General features: G+C 45.1%; 1 pseudogene; it reads left to right on the forward strand.

The window, feature by feature from the left end:
• The first annotated feature begins 423 nt into the window (after positions 1–423).
• Positions 424–7,630, forward strand: LOC118501440 (annotated as a pseudogene).
• The last annotated feature ends 1,447 nt before the right edge of the window (positions 7,631–9,077 follow it).

The following is a 9,077-nucleotide window of genomic DNA, read 5'->3' on the forward strand; positions in this document are numbered from 1 at the left end:
GGTTGAAAGTAGAGGTGGTAGCAATGTGACCCAGCAGAGGGATGGATCACACACCATCCAGAAAAGAGAAGCATCTCTCATATGAAGAGAAGAGTAGGAGGAGGTTCTTTGTAGGGGCATCGCTAAGAAACCCAGAAAAATACCAACCAAAGAGAGAGAGGGCCATTTGCAAGGCCCAGAGGGCTTAATGACAGGTCACGACTGTACCATAGCCTCCAATCCTAGCCAAGGCCTGAAACAGTAGCTTGTGAGAAGTGGAAGAGATGGAGCATATGAAAGAAACACACACACAGCCTTATGCACCTATCATGGTCCTTCTTCACTCCTTCACTCAATCAAGCCTTCTAAACCTGGCAAGCCTAGGCCAGGTTTGCACAAAGGCACTAGGGAGGTCTATCTTACCACAGCCTTTTATTGTGGTAGATGGACTTTGAAGATGACCCCAATGATCCCATCTCCTGGTACCTGCCTTTCTACAATCCCTCCCCGCTTGTGTGTAGGCTGGACCTACTAATTTGCTTCTAAAGAACAGAATGGAGAAAAAGTGATGGGATGTCACTCCCATGACTGTGTTGCACATGGATGTGACTTTCTTTTGCAAGGATTCTTTCTCCTGCTGGCACTTTCTCTCACTTTAACTGGTATGCTTTGATGCAGCAAGCTTTCATATTGGAGCATCCCATCTGTCAAGGAACTGAGACCAACATCTACAAGGGACTTGATCCTGCCAAACACCACCTGAGTGAGCTTGGGCATTGATCTTCCATGGCTGAACTTGACAATGAGCCTGCAGTTATGTCTGACACCTGCCTGCAGCTTTGGGAAATACGCTGAAGCAGAGTGTTTAACTGTCACACCTGGACTCCTGACCCACAGCAGCTATGAGAGAATAAATGTATGCTACTTTAAATTTGGGGGGTAATTTTTATGCAGCAATATGTAACTAATACACATTTATAATTTCTCATTTTAGGTCAATTATATCTAATTTGTATCTCCTTTAATAAACCTAATAAGTTCTTAGGTATACATAAAACAATATAGGAAATTTATTTTTAATGTATTTTATACATTTTGCTATTACAGCTGTCCCATTACCCCCCTTCATTCCCCTCCACCCTGCACACCCTCTCCCACCCACATTCCCCCCATTTAGTTCATGTCCACGGGCTATACATACCAGTTCTTTGGCTTCTCCATTTACGATACTATTCTTAACCTCCCCCTGTCTATTTTGTACCTACCAGTTATGCTTCTTATTCCCTGTACCTTTTCCCCCATTCTTCCCCCTCCCCCTCCCCATGATAACCCTCCATGTGATCTCCATTTCTGTGATTCTGTTCCTCTTCTAGTTGTTTGCTTAGTGGGGTTTTGTTTTGTATTTTTAGGTTCAGTTGTTGATAGTTGTGGGTTTGCTGTCATTTTACTGTTCATAGTTTTGATCATCTTCTTTTTCTTCAATAAGTCCCTTTAATATTTCATAGAATAAGGGCTGGGTGATGATGAACTCCTTTAACTTGACCTTATCTGAGAAGCACTTTATCTGCCCTCCCATTCTAGATGATAGCTTTGCTGGATAGAGCAATCTTGGATGGAGGTCCTTGTCTTTCGTGACTTGGAATACTTCTTTCCAGCCCCTTCTTGCCTGTAAGGTCTCTTTTGAGAAATCAGCTGACAGTCTGATGGAAACTTCTTTGTAGGTTACTGTCTCCTTACCTCTTGCTGCTTCTAGGATTCTCTCCTTCATTTTTACCTTGGCTAACGTCATTGTGATGTGCCTTGGTGTGCTCCTCCTTGGGTCCAACTTCTTTGGGACTCTTTGAGCTTCCTGGACTTCCTGGAAGTCTATTTCCTTTGCCAGATTGGGGAAGTTCTCCTTTATTATTTGTTCAAATAACTTTTCCACTTGTTGCTCTTCCTCTTCCCCTTCTGGCTCCCCTATAATTTGGGTGTTGGAACGTTCAAAGATGTCCTGGAGGTTCCTAAGCCTCTCCTCGTTTTTTTGAATTCTTATTTCTTCATTCTTTCCTGATTGTATGTTTCTTTCTTCCTTCTGGTCCACTCCATTGATGTGAGACCCAGCTTTCTTTCCATCACTATTGGCTCCCTGTGCATTTTTCTTCATTTCACTTATGGTAGCCTTCATTTTTTCATCCAATTTGCGACCAAAGTCAACCAATTCTGTGAGCATCCTGATCACCAGTGCTTTGAACTGTGCATCTGATAGGTTGGCTATCTCTTGGTTGCTTAGTTGTATTTGCTGTGGAGCTTTGATCTGTTCTTCTGTTTGGGCCTTTTGTTTGTTTGTTTGTCCAGGCTGTTACTTTGAGGGGCAGAGCCTTGGGTGTTCACCAGGGCAGGAAATTGGGTCAACCCAGTTGTTGGGTTGTGATGCTGTATGTGGGGGCAGGTTCTGAGGTGAAACAATGGCCCTTGCTCCACTCTCTGCCAGCTTTCAGTCCTTTCTGCCGCTTCCCCCAAGCAAGCTGGGCCTTTCTGGTGCTAATTCCCGTGTGGGTGGGCTTGTGCACATTCTAGAACCCTGTGGGTCTCTCCAACAAACTCTCCTGTGAGGCCGGTAGTCTCTCCCTGTGCCTCAACCCCCACAGGTGTTTTCAATCAGTGCCCCGAGGCTCTATTTCCTGGCGCTGGGACCCTGGGACTGCCCAGTCAGCCACCTGCCTTGTGAGCAGTGCCTCGCTTCACGATCGCCGCCTCGCTAGGTCTGCCCATTGCCACCCCGAGCCCGGGGTCTGCCAGCCACCACCTGTGTGCCCAGGGTCCACCCACTGTGGTCTTGCATGCCTGGGATGCTTGCTCCCAGTGCCACTGCTTTTTGTGCTGCGACCCCTCTCCACCTGGCTGCCTGACTCCATCCTTCCTGCTGATCTGGATGAACATGTCTGTTTTAACTCCTTGGTTGTCTGACTTCCATACAGGTCAATTTTCTGTCAGTTCTGGATGTTATTCTGTTTCTAAGTTGTTGTTGTTTCTATCTTGGTTGTGTGAGGAGGCACAGTGTGTCCTCCTACACCTCCATCTTGGCCAGAAGTCCTCAGCTTCAGGTCATGAAGTTTTAACTTAACATTTTTTTTTGGTGATAAGAAAAAATTTCATTTGATAGATTTCACAATGTAGATAGTTTTTTCTCATTTTATACTATTAGACATTTCTAAATGCTACTTAATGAAGTTTTCTGTTCTTATATAAAATCTAAATGATCTAAAAATGTAAATTAAATCTATTCATGGCCAGAGATATAACTCAGGCTATTAGTGCCACCCCAGGGACTCATCAAGATTCTGATGAATCTGACTTTATTTTGAAATAATTACACAGGACAAGGTGGCAGCCTCTGACGCTGGACCTGAGACTCAGAGTGGCTCTCTGTGCTGTGATGGAGCTCTGGTGTGGTTCCTGCAGAGCATCTAACTGAACATCCCTGGGTCTCCTGCAGCTTCCTGGATACAAATTAGGAACAAATTAAAGTCAGATTCAGATTCAGTGCTGACTCAATCTGAAGACTTTTGTCCCAAGATAAAGATCAGAGTTTGGGCCAAATTTGCTTTGAGCTATTCTCTCCAAAGCATTGAGCAGGAAAAAATTGTACTAATTCTGGTCTGAAAAGTAACGGTTGTATACGAAATGTTTTTGCAACCTTTTCTGGGAAAAAAAATTGAATTCCTGGTAAAATCATGAAGTAGTTTTCTGGTAATCTTTAATAAGGCTAAGATTCTAATGATCTTTCACCAGGAATATTTTCTTAAACCCAACTTAATAACAACTATCTGACCATATAGATTTCCCAATAAAATATCCCCACCAAAGTGCAAACTTTCAAGAGGGCTGTTAGAGATCTCTTTTCTTGCAGCTAGTTCCTTCAAATAAAAATATAAAGGTGGTAATTGAAGAGTTTAGAAACTATTTTTAACAAACCTTAACCTTTTCCTAAGGCTCTTCCCAAACCCTGTTGATGCCATTCGCGTTGAACTCTCAGCAGAATGGGTATTAATGTTTGTTGTACCAAAAGAACCAACCTCCACTTTGTTTTTGAGAAACGTGATCAGTTATTTACTAAGAGGAATAAAAAGAACAGAGAGAGAAGAGGAGGCAGAAGGAAGTTAGGAAAAGGAAAGGGAAGGAGAAACATTTCTGCTCACAGTAAACCATGGAAGCAGCTTTCTCACAGAGCTCCATCACCCTTCCTGCACACAGAGAGTGGTGGGATTGGGGTGAGCCAGGAGAAGAGGAGTAGGAAACCAGAGAAGTCCTGGGAGTGTAGTCACATGGAGTCATCCTATAGGATCTGAGGATCCTATAGGCCACTGTGAGGACCTGAGCTTCCAATCGAATCCTGGGTGGAGGAGTGACTGTGAGGAGGCAGGGAGTTGGGTTAGAAGGCTGAGGCTGATACAAACAGTCCAGGTGGGAGATGATGGTGGCTGGACCAGAGGGACAGCATTGGAGGCAATGAGAAGTGGCAGCCCTGTGTTGTATTGTGAAGGTAGAGACACCGGCCCACATAATTGAAAACCAAGAGTTACGTGGGCATGTGTTGCTGAAGACAAGGGGCTTTACTCCTGGAGTTTCAAGTTTACTTTATTGTCAAGGTAACAATGGAGTCTTCTAACAAACAAACTGGGCATAGCGTGCATCGCTTTACGATAAGGACCTTGTAAAGTACTGTACTTACCCTTTGCTTTGCTGTTTTATGTTTGTTTTATTTTCACTTAAAATTTAATTTCAGTAACCCCTTTGTCTGTAGTCCCCTGGTATAATGTTCTTTTTTAAAATAAGACTTCAATTCTCTCTTTGGAGTAAATATGACAATAATGACAATTGCTAACTTAACTGTGGTGAGGTACTCTTCTAAACTGCCCCAGTAACTACTGTCACCCCATCGTGAGAGGAGAAAACTGGGTGCAGGCAGTTAGTTTGTGTGAGGCCCAGACCTCCTGAACGATGAAGGACACCACCACCTCCCAGACAGACCTGCCTGTGTTTGCACCCTCATAATCTTGAAAGAGGTCAAACTGTACATTGAAAAAGTATAAACAAGCTCTAATTTGAACACAATAGGAGTGGATTTGATAAACAAAACTACAATGTGGAACTTCAGTTTTCAATCTTTCTGACCGTTACCTCCATCTGGGGCATCAGGGCCCAAAGGAAGACATCATAACTCTTTTCACGGTGTTGTCACCAGGAGCCCAGTGCCAGGAGGAAGCCAAGCCTCACAGGAGCAAGGGAGACAGCAAAGCTGATGGAAAGATTTCAGGCACCAGCATGATCACTAGGGCAATAAATTTGCATATGAACAAGGCCAGCTGCTATGGGGGTTAAAGATCAAAATAAACAAACTAGAAAGAGCAACCCTGGATTTTAAAGTTAAACAAACTTGTGTGTGAATCCTGGATCCAACACATGCTCCCTGTGTCCCCCTGAAAATCACCCTCTCAATAGCCCTATAAAAGGAAGATAAGAACCCCTGCCTCCTAGGTTTGTTGAGATGTGTACTTGAAAGTCTGTTGCCAAGTCAACTCCACTACCTCTTATTCACCTATGTCAGCTAAAGGAATAGTCAAATCTAGAAATCATCCTCTTTCTTTATTCACACTTCTGCCAGCTTAGCCCTCCAAACTCACGGTCTTGAACCTGTCACTGAATCCCCTCCCTCAGGAGTCTCCTCATTCCATAAGTGAAGCACACCACTGCCAGAGGCCCTGAGTGGTGTGGGCCCAACCTTCTCAGGGGCAAGCCCTGAAGGACACACCTGAACAATATCTGCTATTCATAGAGTGTTATGCTGTGCCTACCATCGTTATGTTTTACACAATTCATAAAATGCCATGTGGTATGTACCATTGTCCTCCTTTTGCAGACAAGGAAATTGAGGCATGGAGATATTGAATGAATCACCTAAAGCCTCACTGCCACTATGTGACACATAGGTACCCTGCTCCAGATCTGGACTCTACCACTCTCTCCCTACAGATGGAATTAACTTTCTAGTGAAGTAGAAAGACATACAAACCATTCATTCTTTTAAAAAAAAAGGTGGTGGGCACAATGTCAGTGACATGAAGATGTTAACACTGGGGCCCAGAGGAGAGACTTTCTAGTGCGATGAGGGTTAAAAGAGGAGCCCTCCAGCACTGATGCACAGGAGACACACCTGAAGGGTGACTACGACTGTGACCCTTTCTTGTTTCAGCCCTGTAATAACTTCCCATTGGAGGCACCATACAAACCCCAGTCACCCCCAGATCTGGCCTCCATCTACTTCCCTGATTTTACCACCCTTGTCCACAAGTTTACCCATCTCTATGTTCTGGACCTGCCAATCTTATGCCAGAACCAGGGCATTTGCACTTACTGTTCCCATTGCTTGGGATTCCCTTCCCTCCTCCTCATCCTCCTTTGTACCTGAGCCCTCTTCAGAACCAATTCCCTGGTCACTCAAGCTAAAGTTTTCTCACTCAAAGTTATTCTTTATCACATTGCCCTCTTCATCTTTTTCAAACCACTTTTTAGTATGTGAAATTACCCATTGTCTGTCTGTCTATCTATCTATCTATCTATCTATCTATCATCTATCTCTTCACTAATCCTCCCATCCCTTGAGTGTAAAACCTGGTCTTGTGATACTGTATTCCAGTGTGTAGGTCAGGGCCTCTGTATATGTTGAATGAATGATGGGTTGCCTGTGGGGCATCAGAGGGGAGATTTCTGGATCTCAGGGGAGAATTCCTAGAGGGAGAAGGATTAGAGTTGGATTCAACTGAGTGACATTTAGAGGAAGGAAGAGGAAGGAAATTCATACTGGAGTAGAGGTTGACCCTCTCTTCCCTCTAAAATTGCAATTCCGATGAAAAAAAGTGAACTTCACAATGAGCTGTTCTAATGTACTAGAATGACTAAATGTCAGACAAGGAGGACAGAAATCTGGGCTGTTGTCCTGATTCTTCAACTAATTTATCTCAAGACTCCCCATCCCTGGATTTCAGATTGCCCACCTGAGAAGTGAGTGAGTGGGACTCGATTGGTCTCTAAATCCCCCTTCACCTCTCAGATCCCAGAGGATAAATTTTCAGCATCCATTTTTTCATGAAGGTGGCGCTCAAAGCAAAGTAGGAAGCCGTGCCCCTCCCAAAGCTGAAGCCAAGGCAAAGGATTTGAAAGCAAATAAAGCAGTGCCAAAAGGTGTCCACAGCTACAAAAACAAAGAGATCTGCACGTCACCCACCATCTAAGGCCTAAGACACTGTGGCTCCTAAGGCAGCCTAAATATTCCTGGAAGAGCACCCCCCAGGAGAAATAAGCTTGATCACTATGCCACCATCAAGTTCCCCCTGAATACCGAGTCAGTCATGAAGGAGATAGAAGACAACAGTACACTTGTGTTCATTATGGAGGTCAAGGCCAACAAGCACTAGATCAGATAGGCTGTGGAGAAGCTCTATGACAGTGACGTGGTCAAGGTCAACACCCTGATCAGGCCTGATGGGGAGAAGAAGGCATATGTTTGATGGGCCCCAGTCTATGATGCTTTGGACGTTGCCAACAAAATTGGGATCATCTAAACTGAGTCCAACTGGCTAATTCTAAATATTAAAATTTTATACTAAAAAACCAATTTTTTTCAGCATCCTTACCTAGTCACTGTCTATGTGAGGAGTTGGACTGACGCTTCTACCCGTGGCCATACACACTCTGGCCTGCTGCCCTTGAGCAGGCATCCTCCAGGTTGAGAATATTAACTTTAAGTGGCCAACAGGTGGAGCCACTCTCCGAGGCACTGAGCTTTCCAATTAGAAGTTAGTTTGAGTGTTCTGGGAGCCGGATTATGCACAAAAAATAGCCCAGGCTGATGTTTGTAAATACGTTTTAGGGCTGGTGCTGGCTCACATGGGATGAGAAAGAACTGACACATAACCAGCTACAGAGACAAAGAGAAATATGGGAAGGGAGCTGAGGAGAGCAGTCTCCTTTCAGAGAGTTTCTGTAGCCAGTCTCAGCAGGGGGCTGGGTCTGCAGCACTCACTGTGGCCCAGTGGTCCCCATGTTTTCATCCACGCTCTCCACCCCACTGTGTGGCCTCCCACAGCCCTGAACTCAAGGCCATGAAGATGCTACAATCCTCATTTTTGGAGAGAATACGGGACAGTTGTTTCTCCGACCCAGGGACTCTGGCCTGGGGGCCCTGCAACTGTCTCTACAGGAGGCAAAGGCAGGTGGCAGGTGGGGACTAGGGAGAAGACCGAAAAGACTGTCTCCTCTGAAATCTATTCTCATTCTCTGACAAACTCTACAAATGTGCATTGAATCCATAATCTGTGCCAGGCCTCCCCAAGACGAAGCTGGCCTGGCCTTCAAGAACTCTGAGGCCAGCAGGCAGACAAGGGCATAGACGGGGTGGTAGGGCATTGTGGGTAGTGGAACAACTGATCTACAGTGGCCCACTCTAATTCTGATGGGGATACAGCGTGTCAGGACAGGCTCATGAAGGAGGTGACACAAAAGCTGAGAATTGGAGCAGATGAGGAAGACAGGGGATCCAGGCAAAGGGAACTGTTGGAACAAAGGCATGGGCCACAAGAGAGAGCCTGGATCTTGGGGGCTGAAAACACTTGGTATGGTTGGGACTTTGATTTTAAGCAGATAGCATAGAGGCAGGAAGGAGAGCAAGTCTGCACATAAAATCTAAAGGGCTACATGTGCCATGGTGAGGAGCCTGGCATTATTCGAGAGTAATGGATAGTCACCAAAGGGTTTTAGGCAGGACAGTGATGTAGTCAGACAATTTAGAAGAATGACCGTGGCTGTGGCATTGTGCTGAGATTAATTGGAGGGCTGTGTGAGGTAGGGCCTGAGCCACACTGACAGGGCAGAGCTTTGCAGCAAGGTGATGAAGACTGACTCGGGGCTGAGGCCACAGGGACGGAATGGAGGCAGAGAATAGGGGACACTCTTGGAAAAAGGAGCATCTGCTCTGGCAGCAACATCAGCCAAAGAACAATAAACCCCGACAATGGGTCCCAAATCATCCTTTTATTAATTCCACAAGAGAGAATAAT

Source organism: Phyllostomus discolor, chromosome 6 (genome assembly GCF_004126475.2).
Source record: "Phyllostomus discolor isolate MPI-MPIP mPhyDis1 chromosome 6, mPhyDis1.pri.v3, whole genome shotgun sequence".
Classification (NCBI taxonomy): Eukaryota; Metazoa; Chordata; class Mammalia; order Chiroptera; family Phyllostomidae; genus Phyllostomus; species Phyllostomus discolor.